Source organism: Onychomys torridus, chromosome 1, assembly GCF_903995425.1.
Source record: "Onychomys torridus chromosome 1, mOncTor1.1, whole genome shotgun sequence".
Taxonomy (NCBI): domain Eukaryota; kingdom Metazoa; phylum Chordata; class Mammalia; order Rodentia; family Cricetidae; genus Onychomys; species Onychomys torridus.
This window is the reverse complement of record NC_050443.1, coordinates 86,584,853-86,594,357: the sequence shown is the minus strand read 5'-3', so window position 1 is coordinate 86,594,357 and position 9,505 is coordinate 86,584,853. Positions and strand designations below refer to the sequence as shown.

General features: G+C 38.8%; 1 pseudogene; it reads left to right on the top strand.

The window, feature by feature from the left end:
• Positions 1-385: 385 nt before the first annotated feature.
• Positions 386-1,331, top strand: LOC118577136 (annotated as a pseudogene).
• Positions 1,332-9,505: the final 8,174 nt, after the last annotated feature.

The window sequence follows — 9,505 nt, the reverse complement described above, 5'->3', positions numbered from 1 at the left end:
AAAGTCAGAAATTATTGAAGACTCCATTACATAATTTTGCATTTGTAAAGTTGAATGCTTTCCTGTATTTATGACAGTACTCGGTTATTTTCATAAGTCCCACAGTTTACATATTTAGTTTTAAATACACTTAGGTATGTTTTATTAGATACATAAATGTAAATTAGAGATACATTATTTGAAGGAAATGTCTAACATTTCATTTTGAAATTTATTAAATAATCAATGCACATGAATACAAACACTGAGAGTTCAATGTAACACCCCAATTACACGTTTTGAAGGACCTATTTGTTTGTAATAATTTCTATATGTGTTACTCAAATTGCAGCCACATATTTATAAATTTCTTCCTGTAATGTCTCCATCACAGCTACACTGTCCCATGGCTTTCCTGGAGGATGGGAACTACACTGCAGTGACAGAGTTCATTTTATTGGGCTTAACTGATGACCCAGTCCTTAGAGTCGTCCTCTTCATCATCATCCTGTGCATCTACCTGGTGACTGTGTGTGGGAACCTCAGCACCATCCTCCTTATCAGAGTCTCTTCCCAGCTCCATCACCCCATGTACTTTTTTCTCAGCCACTTGGCTTCTGTTGACATAGGCATCTCATCTTCTGTCACACCTAATATGCTTGTCAATTTCCTGGTCGAGAGAAATACCATCTCCTACCTTGGATGTGCCATTCAGATTGGTTCAGCTTCTTTCTTTGGATCAACTGAGGCCTTCATTCTGGCTACCATAGCTTATGATCATTTTGTGGTAATTTGCAACCCACTGCTTTATTCAACCAAAATGACCACACAAGTCTGTGTCCAATTGCTTGTAGGATCCTATCTTGGTGGTTTTCTAAATGCCTCCTCCTTCACCCTTTCCTTCTTTTCTTTTCTCTTCTGTGGACCATATAGAATCAATCACTTTTTCTGTGATTTTACTCCTTTAGTTGAACTCTCCTGTTCTGATGACAGTGTCCTCATAGTTCTTGATTAATTTTCTGCTGGCTCCATCATTGTGATCACAGTGTTTGTCATAGCCATTTTCTATGCTTACATCCTCGTCACCAGCCTGAAGCTACACTCCACTAAGGGCCATTTCTACCTGCACCTCCCACCTCACTGCAGTAACTCTCTTCTATGGGACTGTCACATTCATTTATGTGATGCCCAAGTCCGGCTACTACACAGACTAGAACAAGGTAGTGTCTTTGTTTTACACAGTTGTGATCCCCATGTTGAACCCCCTCATCTACAGCCTCAGGAATAATGAGATTAAGGGTGCTTTGAAAAAACACCTTGTTAAAAAAACATTTTCTCAGCGATGTCTCTAATCTGTTATTTTTTCACATGCTATGTAGTAATGGTATGCCATAGATATATTATTAAAAGCAAGCTGTTTTATTATTATTATTATTATTATTATTATTATTATTATTATTATTATTATTTATTGAAATACATGTTATGGAACATAACCAGACTTGAAGATTGTTAGTAAATGTACAGGTTAAGTATTCATACATCAGAAAGTAAATCATATGTTCATAGTAAATTATTCACTTCATGTATAACCAAAACTATTTCCAAAAATCAGATATTGAAATTATTTTTCAGTTATATTCACATTGTAAAGTAATTCATTGCTATGTAGAAACTATTGACTGCATAATTTTTTAAGTCTGTATCCATTCTCAATAACAGTTACCCTTAAGTGTACATAGTAACTGTAGTTAGAGCAAGCACATTTAGAGAGAAAATGACAAGATGCTACAGACAAAAAAAATTGCTTAAGGTGTTTTATTGCAGTAGAGTCTCAATCTGGATGGGACTTTCACACTCACAAGCATTAGATATGTATTCCAATCATCTGAGGCCAACACTGGCTGTTTGTGGGAGGGGTGCTCCATGTGGAGAATGAGACATTGCTGGATAATATGCTGCCCTAGGAAAAATATGTTTTTAATTATGAGAGTGAAATCCAGAACCTGGTAGAATCCATGTGCTGTATCTATAAGCCAGACAGAGCTCAAGCTTCACCCGAGAATCTTTATTCACCTCTATATATTACTAATGACCATACTTATTAATCTTTCTCTCCCAACTTACTGCCTTATACTTAGGGACCCCACCACTGCATCAGTTTACTGATTTCCAGAGCATAAGTGTATCTTCTCTCTCCCCTTTCTCTGGCTCTACTTTGCCAGAAAGTTTGTAGATTTAAGACCAACACTGATCTACTATTCATTGCCAGTGTCTCTACTTCAGAATGACCTCTTTCACAATAACTAGTGCCAATAAGATGGCTAATTTACTGTGTCACCTTGACTGTGATGTGGTGCCTAGATGTTTGCCCCAATACCAGTGCAAGTACAACTTGGATGGTTTGGGGAGATAATTAGCATCTACCACTCACTGAATAAAGGAGATTATCTCTCAATGTGAACAGCTTTTTCTGATCAGCACAAGATTTTAAGTATTAGGACCTCTGAGAGGAAAGTCTTCTGCCTCCAGCATAGTTTTTGACACCAAGTTTTAGCACCAACTCTTGCCAGTATATTCTAGCTTTTCAACTACCCTGTGGATTTTAAGTGACCAGTCATGCAATTTCATGAGAAAAAAAATTACACACACATACTATATAATATATATGTATATATACATAAATTTCCTCTCCCTTTCCATCTCCTTGTTTCTCCTTGTGTATATGAATTTTATGAAGCAATCCCACAAAAATATGTCATGTGTGTGTCTGTGTATACATCTGTATACATACACATATGTGTCTATATGTGTGTATACACTCATTTTTCTGGGCAACCTAAGTGATACCATTGCTCACTAACTTTTTATTTCTATGCCTCTAATGTTAAATCAGTTTATGTATACATCAACAACCATGAATAAACTATATTCTTTTGTAAGCTTCCAAATTTTTAGACTGAGTTATTTTCTTTACTATTGTAGTTTAATTTGTTGTATATTCTGGTTATTAATCCTTTATCAGATGTTTAGTTAACCAAGATTTTCTCCTACTTTCTGGGCCCCCTCTGCATGTGACTGTTGGTTTCCTTTGCTGTGCAGAATCTTTTTAGCTTTCTACTTTTCAATGAATGGTATTAATTCATGGGAAAACAGAGTCCTATCTAAAAAGTCATTTCTGGTACCTATTGTCTTGCAGAGGACTGTCTATGTTTTCTTCTCATAGATTCAGAGTTTCGGGTTTCATGTTGAGGTTTTTGGTTCATTTGGAGTTTGCACAAAAGATAGATATGGATCTAATTTCACTCTTTTTCATGCAGATATCCCATTTTCCCAGCACCATTTGTTAAAGATTCTGTCTTTTCTCCAGTGTGTTTTGGCAGCTTTGTCAAAGATCTACATTAATTCTTATATCCTACAGGTTGCTTCTCATCTCTCATGATTTTTTTCTGGATATACAAACATATGAATTATAGGAATTAATCATTTGCTATTATTTCAAAACCTTAACGTAGGCCACATTCTTTGCTACCTCAAGACCCTCCCCTCTCACACACAGTGCCACTACTAACCACAATGCACTGTTCCTTTCATATGAATCTGTACTAGTCTCTGATTAGTCTGTATCTTCCAGCATATACATTGTTGAACATTTCAGAAAAACTACTGTAAACTCTACACTAAACCAAGGATACCATGATGAGCCCTCCTAATCCTCAGAGTGCTTATTTGGCAAACTCATGCCTTGATTTTTTTTTTTAGTGCTCAAATTTTTGCATTGATAGTTAAAATATTATCCTCTTCCCCTACTCTCCAATTTTCATATACTTCTAAGCTCATCTTTAATGCACATTAGGTTGAAATAAATGAAAATATTAAATATCAAAATGGATAAAAAGAAATTTTTCTCTGTGTGGTAGTTTAAATGTAATTGGTCCCCATAATCTAATAGGGAGTGGTCCTATTAAGAGGTGTGACTTTGTTAGAGTGCGTATGGACTTGTTGGAGGAAGTAGATCACTGTGGGGTTGGGCTTTGAGGAATCTTATGCTCAGGATACTGCCCAGTGTTCAGTTGACTTCCTGTTGAATAAAAGATGTAGGACCCTCAGCTATTTCTCTAGCCCCATGTCTGCCAGCACACTGTCATGCTTCCTGTCATGATGATAAATGGACTGAACCTCTGAAACTATAAGCAAGCCACCCCAATTAAATGTTTTCTTTTTAAAAGTTGCCATGGTCACAGTGTCTCTTCACAGCAATAGAAACTCAACTAAGAACTTGGTACCAGGGACTGGAGCATTTTTGTGATAGGCTGGACCATATGTTTGTTTGAAGGAATTTGGACTTTTGTACTTTGGGTTATGAAAGCAATGGAATGCTTTAAGCACTGCTTAATGAGCCATACTAGTAAAAGTATGGAAGACAGTGGTGTTGAATGTGATTTAATGAACTGTGGAATCTTGCTCAAGAGGTAACAGAAGAGAAAAATATTAGTATGTGGCCTAGAGACTGGTCTTGTGATATTTTGGTGAATAAAATAGCTGCTTTTTGCCCTTGTCCTAAGAGTCTGTCTAAGGATAAAGTGAGAGCTTTGGATTAATTCTGTTGGCAAAGGAAATCTCAAAACAGCCTTGTAGAGATGCTGTCATGTGGATATTAGTGGTAACTCTAATGAATATTTATGATGAAAAGGAGTAAACTGAGCAGGGTAAATTACAAAATATAAATTTTGAGGAGAAAAAGAACACCAGGAAGTAGAATGCAGCTAAATCCTATGAAGGAGATAAATGAATTAAGACATGGAATAAAGGGAGTGGTGACCTCAGGGCAAGATCCCACTCAGGTAAGTTTCCAATCTAGAGCCAGGTGTGGTAGGGTAACACCTTTGATCCCAGCACTGGAAAGGCAGAGCTGTCAGATCTTTGAGATTGAGGCCAGCCTAGTCTACATAGCAAGTTTCAGGACATCCAAGCTCAGGCAGTGAAAGACAGAAAACTGATGGGTATGTAATTGAATAAGAGGGCCATGATCCAGTCTGAGCAAGCAGAAGAACTTGGCATCTTTGGCCACATGGTCCTTGCTTTAGAGTTAAGGATAGAAGAAAGGAGTACGGAATAAAGCTGCTGAGGCCAGACATGTGTCAGGGGTATCCCTGAGTGGATGCCTACTAGAGAGGCCATTATGTGAAGCTGTGAAGTTGAAGCCTAGATTGCCTTGGAGACCCCAAAATGTTAGAAATCACAGAGTCATGGGATATCGGTCAAGGAGAGATGCTAACAGGGAGTGGAACCAGCCCAAGAGATAAAAGTATGGTGAAGTCAAACCTGAACAGAATTGGAGATCTGGAGATCTGGAGAGCGTTTTGACATCAGAAATGGAGATGCAAAGTTTGAAGTTTGTACAGTTGTTTTTCTGTCTTACTTTGGTCCAGTATTTCCTCATTATTCTCCCTGTGTCTTGGAATAGCAATGCATATCCTGTGCCATTATTGGTTGAAAGCATGTGATCTGTTTTTGATTTTGATTTTACAGGGGATTGTAGTTAAGAAATTGCATGAGTCTCAAAAGAGACTTTGGACTTTGAAACAAGTTTGGAACTGTTATTGACTATGGAGATTTCTGAAGCTGAACTAAATGCATTTTGTATTATGACATTGTTACAAACTTATGGGCCTCAAAGAGTAAAATGTGGTAGTTTGAAGGTAATTGGGCCCCATAATGTCATAGAGGTTGGCACTATTAGGAGGTGTGGCTTTGATGGAGAGGTAATGGCCTGGTTGGAGGAAGTGTGTCACTGTGGGAATGGACTTTGAGGATTCCTATGCTCAGGAGGTTGCCTAGTGTTGAGTCAAATTCCTGTTGCCTGCAAGATGTAAGACTTCCAGCTGTTTCTCCAGTACCATTTCTTCCTGCACACTGCCATGCTCTCCATCATGATGACAGTGGACTGAACCTCTGAAACTGTAAGCAAACAGCCCCAATTAAATGTTTTCTTCATAAGAGTTGCCATGGTCATGATGTCTCTTCACAGCAATATAAACCCTAACTAAAACACTGTCTAAAGCATAGATTCAATAGGCTCTGAATATTTAACAGAGGATTTAAAGAGGCATTACAGTATAAGGAAAAGGTCAGGAAAATGCTTGATTTGAACATTACATATGGCATGCTGGTTTGTATTAGACTAGCTTTATGAAACAAAATAAAAGAGAAGCAGGATATAGATTTTTATGAAATATAAAAATAAATTGCCACAGAGTTTTTTATTGAAAAAGATCATCTATTGAAAGGGCATTTGTACATTCATAGGAGTTGGGTTATTATCCTGTTCTCTGACTCTAAGATTAACTTCTTGTTTAGGGGTGGGGGTGTTCTACATTGAGACTCACTTGAGGTCTGTGATGCCTGCTAAAGTATTTATTTTGAATGGTGCAGATTGAACCTAGTACTTTGTGTGTACATGCTATATACCTTCCCATAGAATGTTAATAGTCAACACTTTCATTTACACTTTTCTGCACTCTCTTTTGCTATCAATTCACTCTTTTCCATTAATAAACCACATCATCTACTCATCATGTTGACTCAGAAACATGAAGGTAATTTATCTCTTTTTCTTCTGTCTGCATTCCTACAGTAGAAAAAAAAAAAGCTTTGCACATTCTGGTCACTATAAATCTACCACTCCTCTGCATCTTCACTGACCAAGAATCCAAGCCAAACTTTTTTCACATTTACTTTACAATAAATTGAGCCACTAAGAGGTTTAATATTGCCGGGCGGTGGTGGCACATGCCTTTAATCCCAGCACTTGGGAGGCAGAACCAGGTGGATCTCTGTGAATTCGAGGCCAGCCTGGGCTACCAAGTGAGTTCCAGGAAATAGGCGCAAAGCTACACACAGAAACCCTGTCTCGAAAAACAAAACAAAAAACAAAAAACAAACAAAGAGGCTTAATATTATTTGTGGACTTGACTAGGATGTAGTGACCACATGATTGGTTCAACATGAGCCTCTGGAAGTATCTTAGATGCAATTAGTATTTAGTACTCATTGACTGAAACACATCATTCTTCACCATATGGATGGTCCTAGTCCAATCATCTAAAGGCCTTTATGATTGAGGTCTTCAAGAGGACTTCTGACTCTAATATAATATAATTTCTCTCTCCTCCCCTCTCTCTTTCTGTGTGTCTTTCCTACCACTTCTTTCCACCTTCCAATCTCCCTCTCTTTATTTATCTGTGTATGTAAATTTTAAGCACAATTATGTCAAATCTCACTTAAGACAAGTTATTGAATGTGTGCCTATATGAGTAATACTTAAATGTGTTGTGTGTGTGTGTATGTGTGTGTGTGTGTGTGTGTGTGTGTGTGTGTGTGTGTGTGTGTAAAGGCTAATCTTCTGTATAAATGAATAGGAAAATTGGGATACACACTTTTGGTGCACATTTTTTTAAACTATTAGGACTATTACAAAGGGAAGGAGATGAACTGCTTGGGTACCACAGGACTAGAAGAATAACCCAGCAGTGAGTCTCTTGAGTTTCATGTTTTCATTTACTGAAGATAATGTGGAGTTTCCACCAGAACCCCAGACAGTCACAAACAAGCAGCTGTAAGCCTGAGCTTCCTAATGAAGTAAAATTTAAACATTGGCCTTGGTCCAACAGAAGCTCCTTGAGCAAGACTTGCCATAAATCATACAAACACAACTGAAGAAGTAACACCCTCCCACTCTCCCAGTTTAGGTGGCTCAATGGGGTGGAGAGCTGATTCACCGTATCCTCTTTTCTGCTCTCTCTACCTGGGCCAGCAAGTATACTGCCTATCATCCTGCAGCCTAGTGAGACAATGTGAGGGTTAGAAATTGTTTTTCAACTTTCCATGAGCTAGAGTTATCTGGAAACAGAGGACAGCAGTTAAGAAAATGCCTCCAATGGACTAGCCTGTGAGCACTTCTCCAAGGTATTTATTTCTTAATGAAAGGCCCTGCTCACTGGGGATGGTCCTGTCTGGTATAAGAAAGCAGGCTGAGCAAGCCATGGAGAGCAAGGAAGCAAGCCAGTAAGCACTGTTCATCCATGGTCTCTACTTCAGTTCCTGCCTCCAGATGCTATCTTTGAGATCTTGCCTCAAAGACTATGACATTGAAGGGTAATCCAAAGAAACCTTTTCCTCTACAAATTGTTTTTTGGTCCATGTTTTACCACAGCAAGTGTTGCTGCAGAGAGAACAATGACAGCAGTCAAAGGAATATAGTGTGAAAACATCCCAACACAGGTGGAAAAATGAAAAACCATATCCAGTACCACAGTGGACAGTAGGAGCAGTACAATTAATAACATTCTATTGAAAACTAAGAGAAAAAACAGAGACCAACCCTGAGATGAACCTTCAGGTCCTAGTAGTTACGGATTCAGGAACATGTGCTTTGCATTTTGCATTCCTCTCTTACACTGTTGTTGTTTTGTTTTTTTCTATTTTGGTTTGGGTGTGTGTGTGTGTGTGTGTGTGTGTGTGTGTGTGTGTGTGTGTGTATTTAGGGATGGATGTAGAGCACATGCAGCTGTTATCTCCTTCCAACTTGTTTTGATGAACCATTTATTTTATTTCTATCCCATTATGTATTCCAGGTTAGCTAGTATCAAGTTTCCAGAAGATTCTTTTTCAATTTTTTTTTTTTTAGTTAACATAATTTTTATTGACTCTTTGGGAATTTCACATCATGAACCCAAACCCTTTCCCAGTCCTTCCCAATCTGCCCTCCACCCTTGTATCTTCCTTCCCTCCCCCCAAAAAAACCAAATAAATAAAAATTAGAAAAGGAAAGGGGAAAAAAATCTCACTAACCCATCTGGGCAATGACCTGCTCCTCTATCAACTGCAGCCATCTGTGCATTTATCATTCCACTCCTCTGTCTTTCCTGCCTCTCCATCACATATTAGTTCATCATAGCAGCTTTGGAAGTTGCAGTGGGTCATGAAATATACCACTTGGCCCAAACAGTTTTACTTGCAATAGTCATTGCATTAGTCATTGATCTGGTTCGAAGACTCTGGATTCCGCTACACCATCAATACTGGACAATCACCAAGACTCCTTTCAGATATCCTGCTGTTGCCCTGAGTTATGGAGATCCTTGGCTATAGATCCACAGGACCAACCCTTTCATACCCCTTCATGCCTCTTCATGCCTTCTAGCAGTTCATAGACGGAGTAGATGTTGGGGTGGGTCAACTCAAAGCCCTGGATCTGGGCCTGGGTGGTAGTTGAGTTGGTCAACCCTCAAACTCTACTGTGTCCATGCCACATGTGAGCCAGCTCTCACACTACCAAGAGATTGGTGGAGCCAGCTCTCCTGGGCCCATATCTCTATTAGCAATACAGTGTGGTGGCTGGTGAGGGGCAGAGCCAGCTCAGTGCAGCCCTCGGACATAAACATGATTTCAGGATGCAGTACAGACCATGGACATCCACATGGGCTTTGGTGGTAACACAGGCCACAGACATCAACACAGGCCA